Genomic DNA, 24,799 nt, shown 5'->3' with positions numbered 1-24,799 from the left:
AAGGCACTACATGCCGTAAATTTCATTCCGGTGTTCCATAACCTTTCCCAGTCTTCAAACATAATGTTGTGCCCCAAGTCCTGTGCCCATTTTATCATGGCGGATTTGACTGTCTCGTCCTGTGTATTCCATTTAAGCAGCAAGTTATACATTCTCGAAAGTAGTTTATTTTTTGGCTCTAACAGTTCTGTCTCTAATTTCGATTTTTCCACCTGGAATCCAACCTTTTTATCCACTTTAAAAACCTCCTGGATTTGAGCATAGTGCAACCAATCTCGCACCTTGTTTTTCAATTTTTCCAAGCTCAGCAACCTCCAATTGTCTCCAATTTTTTCAATTATTTCCCAATATTTAGGCCAGTAGGCTTCCATGTTAAGTCTCTTACGTGCCTTGGCCTCCACCGGTGAGAGCCACCTCGGGGTCTTACTCTCCAATAAGTCCTTATATTTTGTCCAGACCATCAAAATTGCTCTTCTGACAATATGGTTTTTAAACAATTTATGAACTTTAACCTTGTCATACCACAAATATGCACGCCACCCAAAAGCATTATCGAACCCCTCCAGATCTAGGACATCAGTGTTTTCCAATAAAATCCAATCTTTCAACCAGCAGAAGGCTGCAGATTCATAATATAACCTCAAGTCTGGCAGGGCAAATCCCCCTCTTTCTTTCGCATCAGTTAGTATTTTAAACTTTATTCGGGGCTTTTTGCCCTGCCAAACAAACTTGGAAATATCCTTCTGCCACTTTCCAAAACATTCCACTTTGTCCACGATCTGTAGGGCCTGGAACAGAAATAACATTTTCGGCAATACATTCATCTTTATAGCTGCTATTCGGCCCAACAAGGAAAGTTTCAATCTTGACCATATTTCCAAGTCTCTTTTAATTTCTGACCAGCATTTCTCATAATTATCTTTAAACAAATTCAAATTTTTGGAGGTCAGATACACCCCTAGGTATTTTACTTTTTTAACCACATTTAATTCCGTTTCTTTCAGGAACTCATCTGTTTCTGTAGTTGTCAAATTTTTTGCTAGAACCTTGGTTTTTTGCTTGTTCAACTTAAATCCCGCCACCCGACCAAAGTCAGAAATTAATTCTAACACTCTTTTAGTACTAGAGACTGGCTCCTGTAATGTTAATACCAAGTCGTCTGCAAAAGCTTTCAGTTTATATTGTTTCACTCCGACCTCAATTCCTTGTACAGACCGGTCCTTTCTAATCATGTTCAATAGCACCTCCAGGACTGAAATAAACAATAGGGGGGATAGGGGGCACCCCTGTCGTGTCCCTTTTTCTATTTTGAACTCCTCTGTCACCACATTGTTAACAATCAATTTAGCTTTTTGCTCTGAATAAATTGCTTCTATTCCATTTTCAAACCCCCGCCCCACTCCCATCCCTTCCAAATTTTTCTTCATGAACATCCAAGAAATGTTGTCGAAGGCTTTCTCCACATCAATGAAGATTAAAACCGCTCTAGTATTAAGATTTGTTTGTAGGAGTTCCAAAATGTCAATAATATTTCTTGTATTATCAAACAAATGCCTACCGGGGAGAAAGCCGGCCTGGTCCTTATGGATCACTTCATTAAGCACTTTTTTAAACCTACTTGCCAAAATATCCGCAAAAATTTTGTAATCCACGTTTAGGAGTGAGATGGGGCGGTAGTTCTTAAGCTGGGTCTTTTCAGTTTCTTGTTTAGGTATCAATGTGATGAAGGCTTCTTTCCACGTCTCCGGTGCCTTCCTCCCCTCCATAATCTGATTGCAGACCTCCATCAGAGGTTGTATCAAATAATCCTTCAAAACCTTATAGTATTTGGAGGTAAGTCCATCAGGACCTGGAGATTTGCCTAATTGAAGGTTCTGGATGGCACTTTCAATTTCTTGCTGGGTGATATTACTATTCAGGATGGTTCTCATTTCCTGAGTTATTTTTTGTAATCCATTAGTTTTAAGGAATTGATCCATCTCAAAGTCTTTCTGTGGCCCTTGTGAATAGAGTTCTTTAAAATATCTCTGGAAACACTTTCTAATTTCCTCGGGTTTCTGAACCATTCTCCCTTCAATCTCTAGATTTGTAACTGTGTTAAGTTTTTGTCTCTTTTTCAACTGCCATGCTAGCAGTTTCCCACACTTGTTTGCTGATTCAAAGGATCTTTGTTTCATCTGTTTAATTTTCCATTCCACCTCCTGATTTATCAATTTCAAATATTGTGCCTGGAAAAATTTCACTTCTCTGAGCACTTCCACCGACTTAGGCCTAGATCTTATTTTTTTCTCTCCTTCTCTTATTTTCTCCAATATCTTCTCCTTCTTTTCATTCCAGAGCTTTTTCTTAATCGTATTTTGTTGTATTAGAAACCCTCTCATGACTGCTTTACTTGCGTCCCAGATTGTTCTTTTTTCCACAGTGGTGTTTAAGTTTATTTCAAAATAGTCCTTTAAAGTTTTTTGGGCCTTCTTAACAATCTCCTGATCCCTTAATAAGGTGTCATTCATTTTCCATCTAAAGGATCCGGTTATGTTTAGTCTCAATTCCACTTTCAATGCATTATGGTCGGAGCAGGTTTTTGGGCAGATTTCCACTTTTCTAGTCTTAGGTGCCAGTCCTCTAGTTGTCCATATTTGGTCGATTCGTGTCCATGTCAGATGAGCTTCAGAAAAGAAAGTTCCTTCTTTTCCTAAGGGGTTCTTAACCCTCCATATGTCAATTAAGTCCATATTGTCAGTCATTTCAAAAAAAGTTTTAGGTAGTCTGCCATCTTTCGTTATGTTAGCACTTTGCGACTTATCCATATTTACAGATACGACCCCATTCATATCGCCCAACATAATGATGTTGTTATAATCTAAGTAGTCCAGCATAATCTCATGCAGCTTCCTAAAGAATTCCGATTTTCCTTCATTTGGAGCATATATTCCTAATATCAAAAATTTTTCTCCTTGCGTCTGAATTTCAATCGCCAAAATTCTGCCATGTTCATCTTTAAATAGAAATTTCGGTGACAGGCTCTCCTTTGCATAAATCACCACTCCTCTTTTCTTGACTTTATCCGAAGAAATAAATTCTTGGCCTAATCTTTTATTGATTAACACTTTTCTGTGGAGCCTTGTCACATGTGTTTCTTGCAAGCAAATAATGTCCAATTGTTCTTTTTTCAAAATATGAAATACTTTTCTTCTTTTTTCCGGAGAGTTTCCGCCATTTATATTCCAGCTAAGAAGCTGCAGAGACATCCTGGTTTAATTGGTGGGTCTTACAATGGGGTGTCTAGGTTTTCCTCCGATCCCGGAGGTGGTGGTGCTGGTCCAGATCCAGACGGTGTAGGTTTTGGTGGTGGTCCCGGTGGTGGTGGTGGCCAAGAAGCTGCAGCTCCTTTTTGGAGGTCCTCCTCGTGGTCGTGTAGGAACTTCTGCTGATCCTCAGGTGTTTTGATTCTTACTTTCCTTTCTTTATAGGTAAATGATAGTCCTTGTGGAAACTCCCACCTATAAGGAATTGCGTTATGTCTTAACAATTTGGTCAGGTCTGTGTAGGTGGTCCTAAGATCCAATAGATGTTTGGGTATATCTCTGTAGATTTCAGCCTTTTTACCTTCTATCTCCAAGGATTTTTTAAAATGTAGGCCTAATATCTTATCTCTTTCCTCTCTTGATCTCAAAATAACCAAACAGTCTCTAGCCTTATCTTTCTTTACCGATCTTCCCAGTCTAAAGGCCGTCACGATTTTGAAATCTTTATCTTCCTCAATTCCCCAGAATTTGGAAAATAGAAGTGTCAGAAATCCCTCTAAGTTACCTGCCTCCAATTCTGGGATGGCCCTTAACCTGAGATTATTTTCCTTACTTTTCAATTCAACCAGTGACAGGTAGGCTTGTTGTTCCCCTACCTGTCTTTTCAGAGGCCTTACTTCCCCCTTAATCTCATCAACTTTTCGATTTGCCTGCTCTGCTTTTTGATTGGCTTCCACAGCTAATTTATAATTTTCAGCCGTAGCTCCTTGCAAATTCTCAATTGCCTGAGTATGCTGGGAAACCTGCTCAGTTAATTTACCAATAGAGGATGTAGCTTGGTCAATTTTTGTTGATTGATTGTCCACCTTTTGGTTTAAAATTGCCAGTTGCTCCAAAATTTGTTTCAGAACTGATTCAGATCCTCCAGTTGCCATATCTTCTGTGGTAGGCTGCTCGATTTCCACCTCCTGTGCTGTTAGCACAGTTGGGACAGATGATCTGCGTTGATGAGTTAAAGTTGTTTGAACAAGTTGCACAGATTTCTTTTCTTTTTCTTTTTCTTTAGCTTTGGCTGCTCTTGTTTTCCCTGGGCCGCTCATTCCACACCTGCCTCAGTTCAAGGTCAAATTGTCTTTTATTCCATGAGAGAGACAAGTTCAAAATATAAACAATTAAACCACAAGAAGTCTCAATAAAGTACAGTTCCCAGGCTTCTATGTCTCCACAATCCTCTAGGGGGAGTATTTCAAAGTTTCAAGAAAGGAAAGAACTCTTTTCCGCCATTGAAGTTCCTATGTTCCCCGTATTAAGTCTTTGTAATTCCTGAGTACAAAGGGAAGGTTCCCAAGGCTTTCTATTTCTTGATTAAAAGCCACAAGGTGTCAAGAATGGTCCCAGTAACAATGTTTAAACGTTAGTATCTCAGTCTATGTAACAGTTTGAACTTCAGCAACAGTATCGGCCGTTTGACAGTTCTCTATTACACTCTGGCAGCCCGACGACTAGGTTGTCCCTTTTAACTCCGTATAGCTCAAAGATAGGAAGAAAGTTCCAAAAATAGAATCCACAGGTTTCACAAAAATTTCCCTTTTAACTTCTAGAAACAAAGTCTATCAATGCACCTTTGTTCTGCTTTTACGATCCTTTTTGGGCGCTACAGCGCACTTCAGCCCTTGCTTTGATCTAGTTAGCAGGATCGGAAGACAGACTTCCTGTTACTCGCCTCCCGTTTTCAGTCAAAATCCATAAATTTAGTCCAAAATTTAGTACCCCTTACTCACGGGTATGTAGCTGTCAAATTCGATGTTTTCAAGAAGAAAGGTCAGCGCTCATCGGCAGCAGCAGCGCGGCTTTGCATCCACGAAAAGAGCGATGAACTCACAGCGCCGCTCCCCCTTTCACGTTCCGGAGCCCCTTACAAGGTTCCTTCTTCGTTTCTGGGGGGGCTTTTGGCGCCCGCCGAGTCCCACGGCCACAGGCTCGCTCTGCCTGTGGTTTTTCTTGATGGGTCTCCGCTTTGCCGCAGCGGACGACCCTTTTTCGCGGAGCCCCTCTTCACAGAGTAAAGAGGACCGCCATTGCCGTTTTGCGCCGCCTCCGGAAGTCCATCCACTGCAATTATTAAGTTTGCAGATGATACTATGATAAGGGGTCTAAGGACAGGTGGAGATGAATCAGCGTATAGGGGGGAGGTTTAAAAAGTATCTACATGGTGCCTAGAGAATAACTTGCACCTAAATATTAGCAAGACAAAGGGTGTTGGACTTTTGGAGGAAGAGAGGGGAACTAACCCCGTTGTATATCGGGGGGGGGGTTGTGTGGAGAGAGTTTCTTCCTTTAAATTCCTGGGAGTTTACCTTAGTGAAGACCTGACTTGGAAAAACAATATAACTCAGGTGGTTGGGAAGGCCCAACAGAGACTCCATTTTCTCAGTGTCTTGTGTTAAACAACAATGTTAAACAACAATTGATGGCCTCCTTCTACCGGCCCACAATAGAAAGTGTCCTCTCATACTGTACAACAGTATACATGGACAGAAAGTCTTTACAGAGGGTGGTGAACACAGCACATGATATCATGGGCTGTCCCCTGAGCCCGCTAGATGACATTGCAAGGGATCGATGCCTTAGGAGAGCGAGAAAAATTCTCAGGAACGATTCGCATACCGGCCAGCACCTCTTTAATCTTCTACCCTTGGACAGGAGATACAGTCATATCTCGGGTTGAAGTTGCTTCAGGTTGAGCGTTTTCGGGTTGCACTCCGCGACGACCCAGAAGTAACAGAACACATTACTTCTGGGTTTTGCCACTCACACATGCGCAGATGATCAAAATGACGTCACGCACATGCGTAGAAGCGGTGAATCGTGGCACGCGCAGATGCGGGTTGCATTCTGCTCAGGATGCGAACGGGGCTCCAGAACGGATCCCGTTCGTATCCAGAGGTACCACTGTATAAAAGTATAATTAGTCGTACCAACAGGTTAAAAAACAGTTTCTATCCGTGGGCTGTTAGGTTGCTGAACAGAAAATAATATAGTGCAACTGACTTTCAGGGTTGGTGTGTTGTGTGACAAGCACACAGAGTGCAATGAGATTGAGTGTTTGCGGGGGGGGGGGAGGCTCGGTTAATTTCATTGTACACAGGTTGTACATTGACAATAAAGGTGTTATTATTATTACAATGCTTTCCCCCTTCTGCATTTTGCTCCTGCCTTGCATTTCGCAGTGCTCAAATGGAAACCAGAAATGGGAATTGTGTGCAACCCATATTCTTCTGTCTCCCTGACAAATAACTCGGAAATTAAATGTCTCTCTTAGATAGCTTTCCATTGTTAATAATTCAGCTATTTCAATCCTAAATATGACACTAACAGGATAGCACAGGCCCTTCACATCATATTAGGTGTTAGTCAATAGTGATATTATTAGCAAGCAAGATGCAGCCTTAAAGTCTTTCTTTTTCCCTCTCCAAAGGAAACCACGGCAGGTTTAAAATGGTTCTTAAGTTGTTTCCACATTACCATTTACTCCAGCCTGAGTGAATTCCCACCGCTGGTATTTGATGCAGAATACATATGACATTAGCCACAATCCATGAGAAATACTGCTGTTTGATGTGAGGTTTTCCCTCAAACCTGCTACTATCCAATTTGAAAATGGGAGCTGGGGTCAACCTGAGCTGTGTACAGTTCAGACAGCTATTGCTCACATGCAGATGACAACTTTCTTGAATAGGAATTGGGGCGGAGAGTTGCAAATCGGTTAATGTGCATCATAATAAACACACACACACCCATTTGGTGTTTACAGAAAGTGCGAATTTGACTTGAAATGCTGCAGGCAGAAATTACCTTACTGCATTTTAAACCAATAATGTGTCTGAAATATACAGTGGTACCGCAGGTTAAGTACTTAATTCGTTCCAGAGGTCCGTTCTTAACCAGAAACTGTTCTTAACCTGAAGCACCACTTTAGCTAATGGGGCCTCCCACTACCGCCACACCGCTGCCACACGATTTATGTTCTCATCCTGAAGCAAGGTTCTTAACCCATGGTAATATTTCTGGGTTAGGGGAGTCTGTAACCTGAAGCGTCTGTAACCTGCAGCGTATGTAACCCGAGGTACCACTGTACTCCGAGTCGAGTGTGGATTTCATGCTCTTTATTCAGCTCATAGTAGTGAGGAATGAAAGTTCCCCCAAGATGTCTGCTTTATATACATTATTTAGACAATGGGCCCCACGTGATTGGCTAATTCCGGGATTCTCCTGTAGGCCAATCAGGCTGTGGATTCACTTCCACCTGGAGTTGGATTGGGTGGCTCCTGCGGACCAATCAGACTGCTGCATTCTGGATCCTATTGTTCTAGGGCCAATCAGACTGCTGCATTCTGGATCCTATTGTTCTAGGGCCAATCAGACTGCTGCATTCTGAATCCTATTGTTCTAGGACCAATCAGACTGCTGCAATTTGGATCCTATTCAACTCAGTACATAACAGTGTCCATAGCCTTCAATGTGTGTTAAAAGTATACCTGAGCCACATGTTTTCTATGGTGAACTTTTGACTTGAAATGTGTGGGTGGAGATGGGGAAGAAGGCAGCCTTTGCATTTCTCAAATCGGACTTTGATTTGATGCGTAGAGAGCAATTATGGGAACAGTTGATAAGACATCTCAGTTGATAAAAAGGCAGCTTCATCTCATGAAACAATTACGGTATATTTAGAAGCTTCAGTGCTATTCAGATGTTGTGTGGGAAGCCATCTACCATGTCCCTGTTATTGGTAATAATAATAATAATAATAATAATAATAATAATAATAATAATAATAAATTATTTATACACCGCCCATCTGGCTGGGTTTCCCCAGCCACTCTGGGTGGCTTCCAACAAAATATTAAAATACAATACCCTATTGAACAGTAAAAGCTTCCCTAAACAAGGCTGCCTTCAGATGTCTTCTAAAAGTCTGGTAGTTGTTTTTCTCTTTAACAACTGGTGGAAGGGCATTCCACAGAGTGGGTGCCATTACCAAAAAGGCCCTCTGCCTGGTTCCCTGTAACTTGGCTTCTCCCACTTTCTCCCCTGGCAGGGACTGAAGGCAGCTGTTGCACTGCAACATCTAGGGAAGCTAGACAATATACTCAGCTATACAAGTGCAAATAAAACCTTTTAAGTGTCTTGTAAAGTGCATTATGGGATGCAGGTGGCGCTGTGGGTTAAACCACAGAGCCTAGGACTTGCCGATCAGAAGGTCAGCGGTTCAAATCCCTGCGACGGGGTGAGCTCCCGTTGCTTGGTCCCTGCTCCTGGCAGTTCGAAAGCATGTCAAAAGTACAAGTAGATAAATAGGTACCGCTCCGGCGGGAAGGTAAACGGCGTTTAGGTGCGCTGCTCTGGTTCACCAGAAGTGGTTTAGTCATGCTGGCCACATGACCCGGAAGCTGTCGGCTAATAAAGCGAGATGAGCACCGCAACCCCAGAGTCGGCCACGACTGGACCTAATGGTCAGGGGTTCCTTTACCTTTACCTAAAGTGCATTATACAAATGTGACACTAGATGGCAATGGTGAGATATGGCAATTTCAATATATTTTTCAAAACTTTAAAAAAGCATTTTCACAGTGTTTTTTATATGTGTCTAGATTCCACCAGCATGTATTCTATCTGTTCTTTAGTTCAAACTTTTATGTTGAGGATCTTGCACCTTGTCTTAACTCCCCCAAATTCCATACACCAAGCTTTGAAAAAACAAGGGATGCCTCTGTTCTTCATTGCAGGCGATGCCATTCTATTCAGACACAAATAGGTCTAAAATGTTTATTAAAGGAATTGTCCTAACATTTGCAAGAATGGAGCTCCCACAAATAAATATGACAGGACTCAAGTATTACCCATAGGTTCAAGATGTAACAAAAACTATAATTGGCCTTTTGATGGACTTGTACAAGTTTCGACATGCTAGTATCTAGGCATTTTGTTTTATTCTTCATTATCTTGGACATCTCATGGGAATTTTGTTAATTGAAACTCTAATATGGTTGCTACTCAGCATTCCCTGCTCCCCTGACACTTAGAGGAGGGTCTTAATAAACCCCTCCGTACTGCAAGCTTTTAGTGCTAAAACACATGCTAAGCCTTATATGGTTTTCACATTTGGATTTCAGTTCAAGTGTTGATAAAAGTTCTATCAGGTTTCTTCAGGTCAATCTTTAGTGTCACCAGGTATGGCAGTTGCAGTGCTGAGATTAGAAGTAAGCTTGGACTGAAGCAAGGGTCAACAAAATTTTTCAGCAGGGGGCCAGTCCACTGTCCCTCAGACCTTGTGGGGGCTGGTCTATATTTTGAAGGGGGGGAATGAACAAATTCCTATGCCCCACAAATAACCCAGAGGTGCATTTTAAATAAAAGCACACGTTCTACGCATGTAAAAACACCAGGCAGGCCCCACAAATAACCCAGAGATGCATTTTAAATAAAAGGATGCATTCTACTGATGTAAAAACACGCTGCAGGCTGGATTTAGAAGGTGACTGGGCCGGATCCAGCCCCGGGGCCTTAGTTTGCCTACCCATGGACTGAAGCTTTAGCTTTGTTTAATGTTCCTTTCTCCCTCCCTCTCATAGTTATGTATTCATTTAGATCGGTATATAAGCTCATGGACAAAGTCGCTACATTACAAAATTTATATTCTGGGTTTCTCTCTATTGTAGCTTTTTTCATACGGTTCAGACAAGGCTAGATGTTGTACTATTCAGTCTATCAAAGAAACAGTTTTGAAAGTCTGTGGCTTTGATAGACTGTCGGTAGATCACCTTTGCCGTTTGGCATTAGCCATACTTCTATTAAACTCTCAAAGCAAATGTTTGCATAACTTAAGCATTCAGAAATATACAAAGGCATTCTCTTGTATGTTTCATCATCATACCCTCAGATCTTTTGGAGAGCAGACTTAGGGAGGGACCCTGTTTTATTAGGTTATTTCCCAGTGGTTCAGAAGTAATTGCAACAGCAAGCCATGTCTTATTATGCCATAACTTTTATTGATATCTCTGGAAAGTTGAATAAGCCAGTGGTTTAAACCAGTGTGCTGTGGTATCCCGGAGTTTCTTGAATGAGAGTCGGGGATGCAAGCAGGCAACACTGGCCTCTGCCCCTCTTTCCTTCCCTCCTCTGATGCCCTCTCTTGTCTCTGCCTCCCCAAGGAGCTGGCCAGGGGGTGCTGGTTGCCAGGAGCTGTGCTGGGCCCAGGGGTAACCCATGAAACATGGTCCAGGACTGGTCCAGAATCCAAAGATTCTGCTGGGAGTCAGTCTGACAGGGCCAAGGCAGGACACGAGGCAGGAAACCAGGCAAGGGCAGGTGCAGGATCTAGCATACAGCAATGTTGCTTCTGCAACCTGGGGCAGGGTCCGACAGCCTTTTATCTTTGTCAGGGTAGCGGTCGGTCCTGATCCCCCCGGCGACTCACCTCCCTGTCTCGCCCGAATGCAAGCACTCCTCCTGACCAAACCGGTAGTGGAGCAGCTGTAAGTGATGGCCCAGCTGAAGGCAACGAGGTAATCCTTGCATCTGGAGCCAGGGCAGGCTCAGGCCCCTGACTCAGCCCAGCTGGTGTTTTTTGCAGGGGAACCTGTGCAGACTGGGACTCTTCAGGATCAGGCCCCAGACTTAGTTCAGATGATGCCTGAGGCAAAGGATCCGGTGCAGACTGAGTCTGCTCTGGTCCCGAGTCCCAGGCCATCACAGGAACTAAGGTGGTCTCAGAGTAAGCAAGCATGCGGCTGAGGGACGCCAGCAAGCCAGCCCACCAGCCCTTGCCATTGGGAAACGATGGACAAGTGGGAGACCAGGCAGGAAGGCGCTGTACTGGCCCTTCTTGTGCTGGCTCTGTGCAATGCCTGCCTGGGAGCTTAGTGCCTAGTGCCAAAGGGGAAGCTTTCTACTATGCAGGCCTGGCAGTGACCACTGCTGCCATTGCTGCCTCCCAAGGTGAGTATGTTGCTGGCCCCATGCTCACCCTTTGGCCAGACTCCATCAGGCCACTAATTCTGGGGACATCCTCTTCCCAGGCCCCTGTGGAGCAGCAAAAGAAGGTACCACTCTTTGGGGTGAGAGAGCGGCTTAGAGACAAGGAGTGGTGGCTACAGCTGCCCAGAGGACTCCCAAGGAGAGGGGAGAGGAGGCTGAAGGAACGCTCCACAAGGGAGGGTGTTCAAAAAGGGGTGAGGGGCTGCCGACTCTGCTGACAAGGGGTTGTTGGGAAACTGTGTACGTGCAGCTGCTCACACAGAGTCAATTAAGGTTTGGCAGACAGTCAGAAGGCAATCTGAAGGAGTAAGTCTGCCTGGTGATAACAGAGACATGGAGACCGCTCCCTGATTGGTCAAGCTCTCTCAAGGGAGTGATAATTAATGGCCTACTAACCGGAATGCATTAGTTCGTGAGTTCAGTAGTTCAGTGTGTCATTGTAGGAGTCGTGAGTCGTGTCAGAGAGAGCTAGCAAAAGATCCACGTTCTGTTCCTGTAAATAGTCCACTGTATATAATAAACACCTAACTACAAGTTCTTGGTTCCTGCTTCGTCTATCCTGTCTGCAGCCAAGTTGCCAATTGCTTCCGTGGATTCTGCATGTACTCTGCTAAGGTCTTGCAACTAGTCAGAAAGTTGTGAAACACCAAATAGGTTTTGCCAATAGGGGTGACATACCTGGACTTCTGAGGCTCGGAGCGTGTTTCCCCACAGGGGAGCCGCAGAAAGAATGTAGTTGGTCAAGGGAGCCGTGGACTCAAAAAGGTTGAAAACCTCTGCAATAAGCCAATGGCCACTTCATATTCTGGAAGATCACCTTAATATTACACTTTTATTCATTGACGTACAGAACCTATAGCTAGATTCCTATTGAAAGTAATGAAGATACATGTAAAAGTCATATCCAAAAAAGCAGAATCATGTTTTCCTATCTGCCTGATGTGGATTTGGGGACCACCAGTGTACAGTCAAAGCAGGGGCCAAAAACAATCCCAAAAGACTTTTTCCAGTGCAGTAGCAAATGATAAAACTGAGTTTTGTGTCATCCCTGCCCCAACCAATACGTCCTCACAAAGGGACCCTTTCCAAAATAAAAATAAAATATGTAACCAACACATATTTGATGATAGAGGATGATTAATAAGGGAGACCTTTTCTGCATTAAATTTGAAAGGTATATTGCTGATGAAATGTGTTTATTAAAGATTTGCATGTGTGTGATTTGGTAAAGGCAACCAGAAGTGAATACTGTTGTTTTTTATTGTACATAATAAAATATGCCTTCAGCTAGAAGAATCGGATTTAAAATCCTCTAGTTCTTTGCTGAAAGGAGTTATGAACCTTGAAAGGTCAGCTGTAGATTTCTCACTCCAATACCACTAGGGCTTAGAACAGCTTCACAATGAGTGTGTCGAGATATTCTCATAGGTATCACAAATTGTTAAGTCATTTTGTTTCTCCAAGTACTTCCTCCTTCTCTTGTTCCTCATCTCCCCACCTATATGACTGGAAACAGAAGACTGGCTTTTCACTACTCCCGTGGCAATTTCCCAAATACACCAAATCTATAAAATAAAAGACAGTGAAAACAAAATAGCATTTCTAATATTCAGCCATTAAAGAAAAGAAGACTGATTCAAATAGCATGAAAACTAAAACTATCTCCCAAAACAGTAGATTTATTAGTTCTACATTTCAGTGTACCGTGAACTACTAAAAATAATAATCTACAGGTTTAGTCAGTGTTCTACATTTCATATAGTTTTGGCTCCATGGGTAGCCCCATTAGAGCAAGACCTTTTCCCTGCTACCTGTGAGCCCCCCAAATTGGCTCTGGAGGTCAGGATAACCCCCAGAACAGTCGTCTTCTTCTTTTATTTGGTGATCACTCATAGCCGAGTAAGATTGTCTTCCACAAACACGGTTTTAACAATGAGTCTGTAAGTGACTGTGGAGGCTAATTCTGGATCCACACGTCCTTCCACAGTGGGGACACTGGTTTCCAGGCGGGAGTTGATCACGGTGTGGATCTGCAAGTGTGCCTTCCTCTTAGCACATTTCTCCCTTGTGTCCTGAGTTCGAGTGTCTCCAAAGCCCATGACACCTTTGGTGGAATGTTTTACAGTACAATCCTTAAATGTGTATGGAGGTAAATCTCATTTTATGCTTTGAGAATTACTCCCAGTATGTACAGGATTACAGTTTCTGTAGTTTGGGGTTAGAGAGAGAGATGTCAGTAGATATATTGGGTGAAATTCACACCATTCTGTGACAAAAGTTCTGTCTATACAAGAATTGCAGGTGGAACAATCCCCTTTCTCCTTACCCTGTACTGTTCTGGCCTCGTTCGTTCCTTGAGTCCACACTCCACCGTGTCTGTTTGTGTATTGGTACCTAAATTTTACTAGACCTCAAGGCTCGTGTAGCCATTTGCTATGTTTTGTTGGATTCAGTAAGGCTGTTTAATTTTAATATATTTTTTTTCTATTAAAATTAATTATAGTGTGTATTGGAATTTGTGGTTATAATTAATATTTTCTGCTTTTAGGTGTCAGTCACTCATTAGTTTTCTAAATAACAAGGAACCCTCTTAGTCAGTTGGCATTTTCTAGTGTTTTAATTGCCTGCTGTGATATAATTATTGTGACATTTGGGGATGTTTTTAACATCTTGAATTAAATATTCTGACATCCCACAGAGCACTTCATGAAAACAGCCAAACTGTATTTGAGTCATTAGTAATCTACAGCTGTCCCTTAGCATTAAAATTGTTTTTGACACAAACACAGATGAAATGTAAAGCATTTAACGGTTTTATTCTAGGCCAAATTTTACCTCTTAAATATGTGATGTTATTGGAAGTACATTATAATTTGCTTAGGTCAAAACATCTCCTTCATTAACATGGCCCTTGAGCCATTACAGGTGCCAGATTTAGAAGATCTTACATACTGTACTAGTAATCTTTCTTCAAATAGAAGCAACACAAAACCATCTTTGAATCCTACAAATGCTATGTTTATTTAGCATTTGTCCTAAGGCTGCGTCCACATCATGCATTTAAAGCATATTTTCCCACACAATGAATTTTGGGATTTGTAGTTTGTCAAAGGTTCTGTAAACTCCCAATATTGTTCTTTTTTTGGGAAGGCGGTACTTTCAATGTATGGTGTGTATATTTGTTTGCAAAAAGTGATGGCGATTGCAAAAAATGGTGATTAGACTGTGTTCAGACTTTAAGTTCTGGGGTTTTTATGGAGTAATTTTAAAACAATAGACATCCAACCTGCTTTACTTGAAGGGTGATTTCATGTCTTCCAGTTCTGGTCCTTTGTTCATCCCAAATTTATCAGTGTATTTCCCCATCACTTTCTCTTCTTTCTTTCTTTCGCAAATAATTTTTTATTAGTTTTTCACAGTTACATTTTTACAAATAAAAACAAATACCTTTTCACAAACCTTCTCTTTGAGAGTCTTTAAATCTCTTTAAATCTCCAGATTTAAAGAATTTTAAGAGATTTAAAGAATCCCCATCACTTTCTTAACAGCAAAAAAAAAAAAAAAAAAAGTTTTAAAGGGGATTTGTTGTGCTAGGTGGACAAAGCACTTTTGATCCAACCTAAAGTTTTGTTATGTACTTGAATCCCTCCCAGAAAACCTCCTAGTGGTTCAGCAATAAAACTAGTAGCAGATGTGCAAAACTAAGCTGGGTCTGGTATGGTTTCAAATTGGATGGGGGCATGTGTTAAGATTCATGTATTACACACTGTGTATCTGAAGAAGTGTGCATGCACACGAAAGCTCATACCTAGAACTAACTTAGTTGGTCTTTAAGGTGCTACTGGAAGGAATTTTTTGTTTTGACCATGTGCAATTAAGTCCCTCTTGATGAGATATGCCACATTCTGTTTACACGTGCTTAATTACTGACTGCTGACCCTGTGCTACCAGTTTTATTTTCTACTGTTTCTATTACAGTGGTACCTCAGGTTACAAACACTTCGGGTTACAGACTCCGCTAACCCGGAAGTAGTACCTCGGGTTAAGAACTTTACCTCAGGATGAGAACAGAAATTGCGTGGCGGCAGCAGGAGGCCCTATTAGCTAAAGTGGTACCTCAGGTTAAGAACGGACCTCTGGAACGAATTAAGTTCATAATCAGAGGTACCACTTTAAAAACAATAAAAATAGAGATTAAAAAAAACACTGAAGGGTGCATTGACATTCTCCAGCAGATGGCACTGAGTTCATTGTGGCTTTCTACCTTTGCTTCAGAGACTCCTGCTGTATTTTGCAGATCCTGGCACTAAACTGTTTTTCATAGTTGCATTAATTATTTCTGCTAGTGGTCAAATGCTGCTTTTACATGCAATTTAATTTGCTCTGCTGCAAATCACCCTGAATTTTTTTTTATGGAAAGACAGTGGAGAAAGATTAAAAATAATTGACACACACATGCACCTGGATGCAAATGATTCCACAGACATTAACCCCATACTGGGGTGTGGGTGTGGGTGTGCACTTGCACACACATAAACTTATACCATCCAGCTTATAAAGATGGGCAAGAAGCATTCATCAATAGTGTCAAAACACAGGCAAAGGTTTAATTAAACAAAGGTGATGTTTTAAATAAAGGTTTCCTAAAGTGAAAGGACAAGAACAGCTTTTGAAGAAATTCTTGTGACATCTTCCTTTCATCATGCTTGTGCTTTTTTTTTTTAAGAAGACTGCTTTTAGCCTTAAAAAAAAAACAACCCATCATTTTAAAGTTAAAATTCCTTTTCTCTGTTACAATGTGCATTTGCTAAGTCAACAATATCCTCCATACGTGTCTGGAAAGCTTTCATCTGTAACGTGAGGAAACATGAATGAGCCAAAGGAATGTTTAATAACTTGCCTTGATATTTTTTATTTTTTTTAAAAAAAACTTGCCTTGGACAGCACCCATATGCCCCAGTTCACTTAGACATATAAGGCTTTGTTTATGAGAATTAATAATCTGAATTCAATCCTCGGGTAAATTGTTTATCTTAAAGTCCTCCAGAGCAAAGGTACTTTTCCAGTGTTGCATAAGCTGTCATCTTAAAATAAGTGTGTGTGTTGTGTGTGTGTGTTAACTAATATGGGAGAAACGCAACTGTTTCTGCTCTACATTTTGAAGACTGGCATGCTGAAAAAACAACAGAAATTGATTAGCTTTCCTCCAGCTCATTTCCAATTCTTTTTCTTTTTTTGGGGGGGGGGGGGGTAGATTTGCAATGTTTCCAATAGTTTTTCAAGCATTCATAATGTTGGGGCACCCAGGGGAGCTCTTTGCCACTCCTCTTTACCATTTTCTCTTTCTGAAAACTTAGGGTTTGCCCACACCTCCGCTTGCTACATGCCTAAAAAGCACAGGTCCGAGAGGATTTGTCAGTAGGATTTGCCAATAGGATTCTGCCTGGCCCATTATAAGGTTTGAGGCAGCAATGTTTCCGAATACCAGTTGCTGGAAACCGCACAAAGGATGGTGTGATGGCCTGGGATTCTGATTCAGAGGATGAACCAGAGGAATCCCAGCCTGCACAGGAGTCCCCGCCTCCAGGGCCGGCTGAACTGGGGCAATGCCTAGATGCTGAAGAGCCTGCACCTGTGGCAGAGCACCAGGAGCTGGCCCCAGGTGAAACCCTTCAGGCCCCAGAGGGGCTTGAGGACTCAGTGGCTACAGGTGAGCCTCCTCCAGGGCCCAGTAACCCTTCGGCCTCTCCTGATCTGCAGAGGCTTAGGGCAGAGAGGCGAAGGGAACTGGTTGCTCCCAGGAGGAGTGCTCGCCTTAAGGCCAGAGGAGGCGGGGCTCCTGGGGGCCGGGACCGCCCCTGGCCTTAGAAGAGGATAAAAGCCCAGTCAGCCCGGTCCCAGGTTGCGGGAGCAACGTCGTTGTTGGCTTTGGACCTTCCTGTGTTCCTGATCCCTGCTTGGCCTCCTGTTCCTGACCATCCGGTGCTCCTGTTCCCTGCTCGGCCTCCTGTTCCAGCGTTCCTGTTCCCCGCCCGGCTCTCCGCCTCGGACCTCGCCCCTCTTCGTGTGGACTCAGACTACGCTCACGGTACCTTTCCCCCGGGTCCAGCACAGTTTGCTCCCGCCACACCCGCACTCCCCCTTCGTTGGGGTGCGTTTGGGAAGAGCCAGAGGCCATGGCTGACCAGGTGGCTGCGCTGGTGGCTTTGGCCCAGAAGAACCAGGCCTTGACTCACACCGTGCAGCAGCTCAGCGACGCGGTTACGGCACTTCAGCAGCGCTTGGAAGCCCTACCGGCTCCTAGGGCCGACGCCCCGGCTCCTGGCAAGTACCCAGTGGCTTTGCCCGAGAAATTTGATGGAGCCCCGGCCAGCTTTCCCATGTTCCTCGCCCAAGCCAAGCTGTATATTCAGGGGCGAGCCCGGAACTTCCCTGACGACCGCACCAAGGTGCACTTTTTGATTAGTTTGTTAAAGGACCAGGCGGCCAAGTGGGCGTTGCCGCTACTCAGGCAAGACTCCCCCTTGCTGGCAGACTATACGGGGTTTTGCAATCTTTTGGAGGCCGCGTTCGGCAACCCCCAGAAAGGGAGTCAAGCCAACCGGGCGATTCGGCAGTTGAAACAGGGCGAGTCCACGGTGGCCGCATATACCACGGAGTTTCGGCTGTTGGCACAGGACTTGACCTGGAACGACTCGGCATTGCGGGACCAGTATCTCGAAGGGCTTTCGGACGAGATACTGGACCAGCTGGCCACAATGGAACGCCCCACCACGCTAGACACTCTCATTCAACGGAGTCTACAGATAGACGACCGGCTGGAGGATCGTCGCCAGGCCCGGGGCCGACGACACCTCCAGTTCTCGGCACCAGTTTCTTCCGGCAGCCCCACGGTCACAACTGAGTTATCGGAGGAGCCTATGCAGCTCGGGGCAGTGCGGCCACGCCTTTCCCCCGCAGAGAAGGTGCGGCGTCGGGAGGGGAATCTATGTCTCTACTGTGGCGGAAGTGGACACTACGCTCGGTCCTGCCCTGAGAAACGCCAGCCGCAGGGAAACCGCCAACCCCCAGTAGCTGATGGCCCTAGCTACCGGGGGTCCCAAACAGCGCAGAATGGGCCCGCACCAATGGACTTGCAACATCTTATGGTTCCGGTACGTTTATACCCTCCAGGTGGGCCCTGGATTCTTACCCATGCTTTGGTGGATTCAGGAGCAACCTGTTCTTATATGGACGCTGCTTTTGCTGCCCATCATCAGGTGCCACTTCGGAACAAGCCAGAACCGGTCCAGGTGGAAGCAATTGACGGACGGCTTCTACGTTCAGGAGCCGTTACTCAGGAGACCCAGCCCCTGGTCCTGTGTCTCCAGCAGCACCGGGAGTTGCGAACTTTGGACATTGCCTCTATGCCCCGGTTCCCCCTCGTGCTCGGGATGGACTGGCTGGAAGCTCACAACGTTCAGATTGACTGGGTCAAACGGACTGTGCACTTCCCAGACCCATGTTCCCATGCTCAATCCGAGACGCTGGCGGCCGCGCCCACGGAGGAGGCAGCACCCACGCTCCCAGCCGTGTACCAGGACTACCAGGACGTGTTCGAGGAACGGGGGGCAGACCAGCTGCCACCGCATCGGCCTTTTGACTGCGGCATAGACCTCCAGCCCGGAGCGCCCTTACCAGTGAGTCGCTTATATTCTCTAACAGAGCCAGAGCGCGAGGCTTTGCAGGACTTCTTGCGCAAGAACCTGGAGCGTGGGTTCATTAGGCCTTCCACCTCGCCTACCGCGGCACCAGTGCTCTTTGTTAAGAAGAAATGTGGGGAACTTCGCCCTTGCCATGATTACCGAGCCCTGAACAAAATTACCATCCCAGACCGGTACCCCTTGCCCCTTATCTCGGAGTTGCTGGAGCGGGTGCAAGGGGCATAGGTGTTCACCAAGCTGGACCTCCGGGGGGCCTACAACTTGATTCGGATCCGAGCCGGGGATGAGTGGAAGACAGCATTTGGGACCCGGTACAGGCAGTTCGAATACTTGGTTATGCCTTTCGGTTTGTGCAACGCGCCTGCTGTGTTCCAACGCTACATCAACCACGTGTTCCAGGACTTGTTAGACAAGTACGTGGTGGTGTACTTGGATGACATACTGGTTTACTCCTGTGACCCGGCTCGCCATGAGGGACATGTCCGGACCGTGCTGCAGCGCTTGCGTGAGCACCGTTTGTACGCAAAGCTCAGCAAGTGCGAGTTCCATCAGCGGACTGTGGACTTCCTTGGACACTGGCTCTCTCCAGATGGAGTGCAGATGGACCCTGGGAAGGTGGCAGCGGTTCGAGAATGGGCGGCACCCCGGAACCGCAAGGACCTACAGCGTTTCCTGGGGTTCGCCAACTACTACCGGACCTTCATCGCAGATTATGCTCATCGCACCACCCCGTTGACCCGGCTACTGCGCCCAAAGACGCCGTTTTCCTGGGACAAGGAGGCAGAGGAGGCGTTTCAGGGGTTGAAGGCCTGTTTCCAGAGGGCGCCAATCTTACAACATCCTGACCCCTCTCGACCCTTTGTGGTGGAGACCGACGCCTCCAGTACGGCTCTCGGTGCCGTCTTGTCTCAACAGAATGGACCTGAAGCGCCACTCTTACCCTGTGCCTTCTATTCCCGCCAGCTCCTACCAGCGGAGCGTAACTATACTGTGTGGGAGCGGGAACTACTGGCCATCAAGGTGGCCTTTGAGGTCTGGCGCCACCATCTTGAGGGGGCACGACATCCGGTGGAGGTGAGAACTGACCACCGGAACCTGGAGTACCTCCAGACCACCCGCAAGCTGAACCAAAGACAGATCCGGTGGGCGTTGTTCTTTTCCCGGTTCCAGTTCCGGATCCGCTACATCCCTAGCTCTCAGAACCAGAAGGCGGATGCCCTGTCCCGGAAACCTGAAGACAACTCAGACACGGTACAGCAAGCAGAACCCACCACGATCCTACCTCCAGCTGCATTCCTGGCCACCCAGGAGGCGGAGCCACTGCAGGCTCGGGTGCGGAAACAGCAGCGGGTCGACGCTTGGGCCCAGGAACGACTCCAGGAGCTGGCTGAAGGGTCCAGCCCACAGTATCCGGGGCTGGTCCTGCATCAGGGCCTTCTGCTGCACCACGGTCGTCTGTACATCCCGCCAGGGCCACTGCGGCTGGAGGTTCTCCGGATGGCCCATGATGCCCCAGCAGCGGGGCACTTTGGACGGTATCGGACCACCCATCTGGTCAGTCGTGAGTTTTGGTGGCCCCGCCTGAAGGCTGACGTGGCTCGATACGTCGCTGGTTGTGATGTCTGCCGGCGGGCCAAGGGCCCTACCGGGCGACCCCCCGGCCTACTTCAGCCATTGCCAGTTCCACCGCGCCCTTGGCACACGGTTTCGTTGGACTTTGTAGTGGACTTACCCCCGTCTCGTGGTTGTACCTGCCTCCTAGTTTTCTCCGACCATTTCACCAAGATGGTGCACTGCGCCCCCTGCCCATCTGTACCCACAGCCAAGGAAACCGCTCAGCTGTACCTTCAGCATGTCTTCCGCCTGCATGGCCTACCTGAGCGCGTGGTGTCCGACCGGGGCGTTCAGTTCACATCCCGGTTCTGGCGAGCATTACACCAGACCCTCGGGACAGAGGTCTGCCTCTCGTCAGCCTACCACCCACAGACCGATGGCCAGACGGAACGGGCGAACGGGGTGCTGGAGCAGTACCTCCGGTGTTACTGCAGCTACCAGCAGGATGACTGGGTCGACCACCTGGCATTGGCGGAGTTCGCCTACAACAACGCGGTGAATGCGTCCACCCAGCAGACCCCGTTCCAGGCCAGTTACGGTTATCATCCACGGCTGTTTCCAGATGTGCTGCCGGCATCCGCGGTCCCGGCAGTGACGGAGTGGCTTCAAGAGCTCCAGTCCCAGCAACAGCTTTTGGTGGAGCAACTGCACCAGGCCAAGGAAGCGTACAAAGCCCAGGCCGACCGCCACCGCCAGGTGGGGCCGGAACTTCGCGTCGGTGACCTGGTTTGGCTCTCCACTCGCCACCTCCACCCCTCTCGACCTTCGCGGAAGTTGGACGCCCGATTCACCGGCCCGTTCCCTATCGTGGACCAAGTCTCTCCTGTGGCATTCCGTCTCCGGTTACCCGCAACCCTGAAGGTTCACCCGGTCTTCCACAGGTCCCTTCTGAGTCCAGTGGCCCCACCCGACGAGTTCCACCCGAACCGTCCCCGACCGCAGCCAGTGTTGGTTCAGGGAGAGCCTGAGTACGAGGTGGAACGCATCCTGGACTCCCGATACCGCAGGGGAAAGCTGCAGTATCTCATTGACTGGAAGGGGTACGGACCGGAGGACCGTTCCTGGGAACCAGCGGCCAACGTCCACGCACCTGCCTGCCTCCGAGAGTTCCATGCGACGTACCCCGGCAAGCCGGGTCCGGACCCTCGGTTGAGGGGGGGGCCTGGGAGGGGGGATGGTGTGATGGCCTGGGATTCCGATTCAGAGGATGAACCAGAGGAATCCCAGCCTGCACAGGAGTCCCCGCCTCCAGGGCCGGCTGAACTGGGGCAAGGCCTAGATGCTGAAGAGCCTGCACCTGTGGCAGAGCACCAGGAGCTGGCCCCAGGTGAAACCCTTCAGGCCCCAGAGGGGCTTGAGGACTCAGTGGCTACAGGTGAGCCTCCTCCAGGGCCCAGTAACCCTTCGGCCTCTCCTGATCTGCAGAGGCTTAGGGCAGAGAGGCGAAGGGAACTGGTTGCTCCCAGGAGGAGTGCTCGCCTTAAGGCCAGAGGAGGCGGGGCTCCTGGGGGCCGGGACCGCCCCTGGCCTTAGAAGAGGATAAAAGCCCAGTCAGCCCGGTCCCAGGTTGCGGGAGCAACGTCGTTGTTGGCTTTGGACCTTCCTGTGTTCCTGATCCCTGCTTGGCCTCCTGTTCCTGACCATCCGGTGCTCCTGTTCCCTGCTCGGCCTCCTGTTCCAGCGTTCCTGTTCCCCGCCCGGCTCTCCGCCTCGGACCTCGCCCCTCTTCGTGTGGACTCAGACTACGCTCACGGTACCTTTCCCCCGGGTCCAGCACAGATGGGGAGAATGCTCTTGCGCTCATGTTCTGTTCCCCAGTTTCCCACGGGCATCTGGTTGGCCACTGTGAGAACAGGATGCTGGACAAAATGGGCCTGTGGGATGATCCAGCAGGCTATTGTGATCTTCTTAAGGTTCCTGAATTCAATAGGATGCGGGTGGCACTGTGCTCTAAACCACAGAGCCTAGGGCTTGCTGATCAGAAGGTCGGTGACTCAAATCCCCGCAACGGGGTGAGCTCCCATTGCTCGGTCCCAGCTCCTGCCAACCAAGCAGTTCGAAAGAACATCAAAGTGCAAGTAGATAAGTAGGTACCACTCTGGCGGGAAGGTAAACGGCATTTCCATGCGCTGCTCTGGTTCGCCAGAAGCGGCTTAGTCATGCTAGGGTGAGCATGACTAAGGACTTGCCGATCAGAAGGTCGGCAGCTCGAATCCCCGCGACGGAGTGAGCTCCGATTTCTCAGTCACTGCTCCTGCCAACCAAGCAGTTTGAAAGCACACCAGTGCAAGTAGATAAATAGGTACTGCTCCAGCGGGAAGATAAACGGTGTTTCTGTGCGCTGCTCTGGTTCGCCAGAAGCGGCTTAGTCATGCTGGCCACATAACCCGGAAGCTCTACGCCGGCTCCCTCGGCCAGTTAAACGAGATGAGCACCGCAACCCCAGAGTTGTCTGCGACTGGACTTAATGGTCAGGGGTCCCTTTACCTTTACCTAAGGTTCCTGAATGGCTCGGCTCACTGATCAGAGCAACTTTTCATTCAACTTGAATCCTGCACTCTGTGACAATCTGCTTCAGAGATGCGTGTTTATTCAGTACTTCTTGCATTTGCAAGGGATCGTGTGTGGTTTTTTTAAAAAAATGAGCTAATTTATGTTTGAATTCCACTGTGTGCACAGATAGGTTCTGCCCCCTAAAATAGACAAGGAACCATCTACAATAGGGAACCTCCAGGAACACATAAAAGCACTAGCACCTTGAAGTAGTCACTACACAGCAGCTCTTCTGTATGTGATCAAAGATTGATCAAAACCTTCCTAACATACCATATTTACATGAATCTAATGCACCATCAAGTCAAATTGTCAAAACCTCAATTGTCAAAACCTTGAAACAAAAAAATTATTTGCTGGGGCCATCAAATCTAATGTGCGCTCTAATTTTCACAACATATTTGGCCAAAAAAGTTGCGAAAAATTACATTTGAGTAAATATAGTAACATTTTATCTCATTGATTGGAAGAGGAGTCCCAGATAATTGAGGTATCTAATATTATCCAGCACTTAAATTTGGAAGCTTTTATTATATTTATGATTTGTTAAACATGATGTGTCATGACATCCTAGATAGGTTAACATATCTTTACATGTCGCAGTTGTGTGGTGGAACTGTAGCTCAGTGAGTATAGCACAGGCCTTTGTATGCAAAGAGTCTTGGGTTCAAAACCTGGTCTCTGTGACTCTGTGTATGGTGTGGGCTGTGCATACAGGTGAGTGGTTGACCAACTTTCAATGCAACCCTCTGGTCGGAAAAGGGCTTGCAGGCAATAGGGCTGCAGAAAATCAGAATGGACAACATCACACAATACTACTGTAAGCTACCTGTTTATATAATTAATGGAAAATTGTATGCAGGTACCATACAACATGGCTTATGTGTAGAAAGCAGGGATTTTTTTCAGCCAGAACTGAATTCCGGCACCTCTGTAGCATTGTTTATTCTAAACAGTTTTGATTTTACTTGGTCAATATAGAAATCATCGCAATGAACCAAGAGGATTAGAAAGACATCTTCACACCAGTTTGGAGGCTGTATGCTCGCCTAAACAGGCAAATCCATGTGCAAATCCCCATCTAGATAAGGAACCGTGTGAATGGCAGACATGGAGTTCCTCTGCATAATCCAGTTGATGGGGCTACACAAATGGATCCCTTTTTAAAAGCAGCAAGAGCTGTTGAGCAGTTGTGGGTTTCCCTCCCCAGCACTGCTGCAAACAGAAAGGATGTTTGGGTGTGCCTACTCCCATCTTCTTCCTTCTCTTCTAAACCTGAGTTTGTTTACAGTATTTTTCGCTCCATAAGACGCGCTTTTTTCCTCTTAAAATCTAAGGGGAAATGTCTGTGCGTCTTATGGAGCGAATGTGTGGTCTCTGGGGCTGGGGGGGGGGACGGGACCCAGGTTTCCCTTGCCAGCCCCAGAAGCACGGAGAGCAGTGGAAAGGCTCCCCAGGGCTGGCGGTGAGGGAAGCTCGGCTTTCCCACCACCAGCCCCACAAGCTCGGGGAGCAGCGGGAAGGCTGCGCACAGCCTTTCTGCTGCTCCCCGACCTGCTCTTTGGGTCGAGCAGCTCTGGGGTAGCCCGCAAAGCCTCTGCAGGGCAGTGGGGAGCCTTCATCCCGCTGCCCTGGGGAGGCTTCGCG

General features: G+C 46.7%; 2 long non-coding RNA genes across 2 annotated transcripts in view; one reads left to right on the top strand and one right to left on the bottom strand.

Annotated features, from left to right (window-relative positions):
- The window catches only part of LOC309350001, a 240,408-nt gene that overhangs the window by 137,729 nt on the left and 77,880 nt on the right, over window positions 1-24,799 (top strand). The window lies entirely within an intron of this gene.
- The window catches only part of LOC309350031, a 66,522-nt gene that overhangs the window by 23,737 nt on the left and 17,986 nt on the right, over window positions 1-24,799 (bottom strand). Inside the window, exon 2 of the long non-coding RNA XR_014160271.1 lies at window positions 12,781-12,847. This is a non-coding gene — a long non-coding RNA (uncharacterized lncRNA). The remainder of the gene's footprint in view (window positions 1-12,780; window positions 12,848-24,799) is intronic.

The sequence above is a fragment of the Podarcis erhardii genome, assembly GCF_964252035.2.
Source record: "Podarcis erhardii genome assembly, chromosome: 9".
NCBI lineage: Eukaryota > Metazoa > Chordata > Lepidosauria > Squamata > Lacertidae > Podarcis > Podarcis erhardii.
Note: the sequence above shows the minus strand (reverse complement) of the source record. Positions and strands in the feature narration are given on the sequence as shown.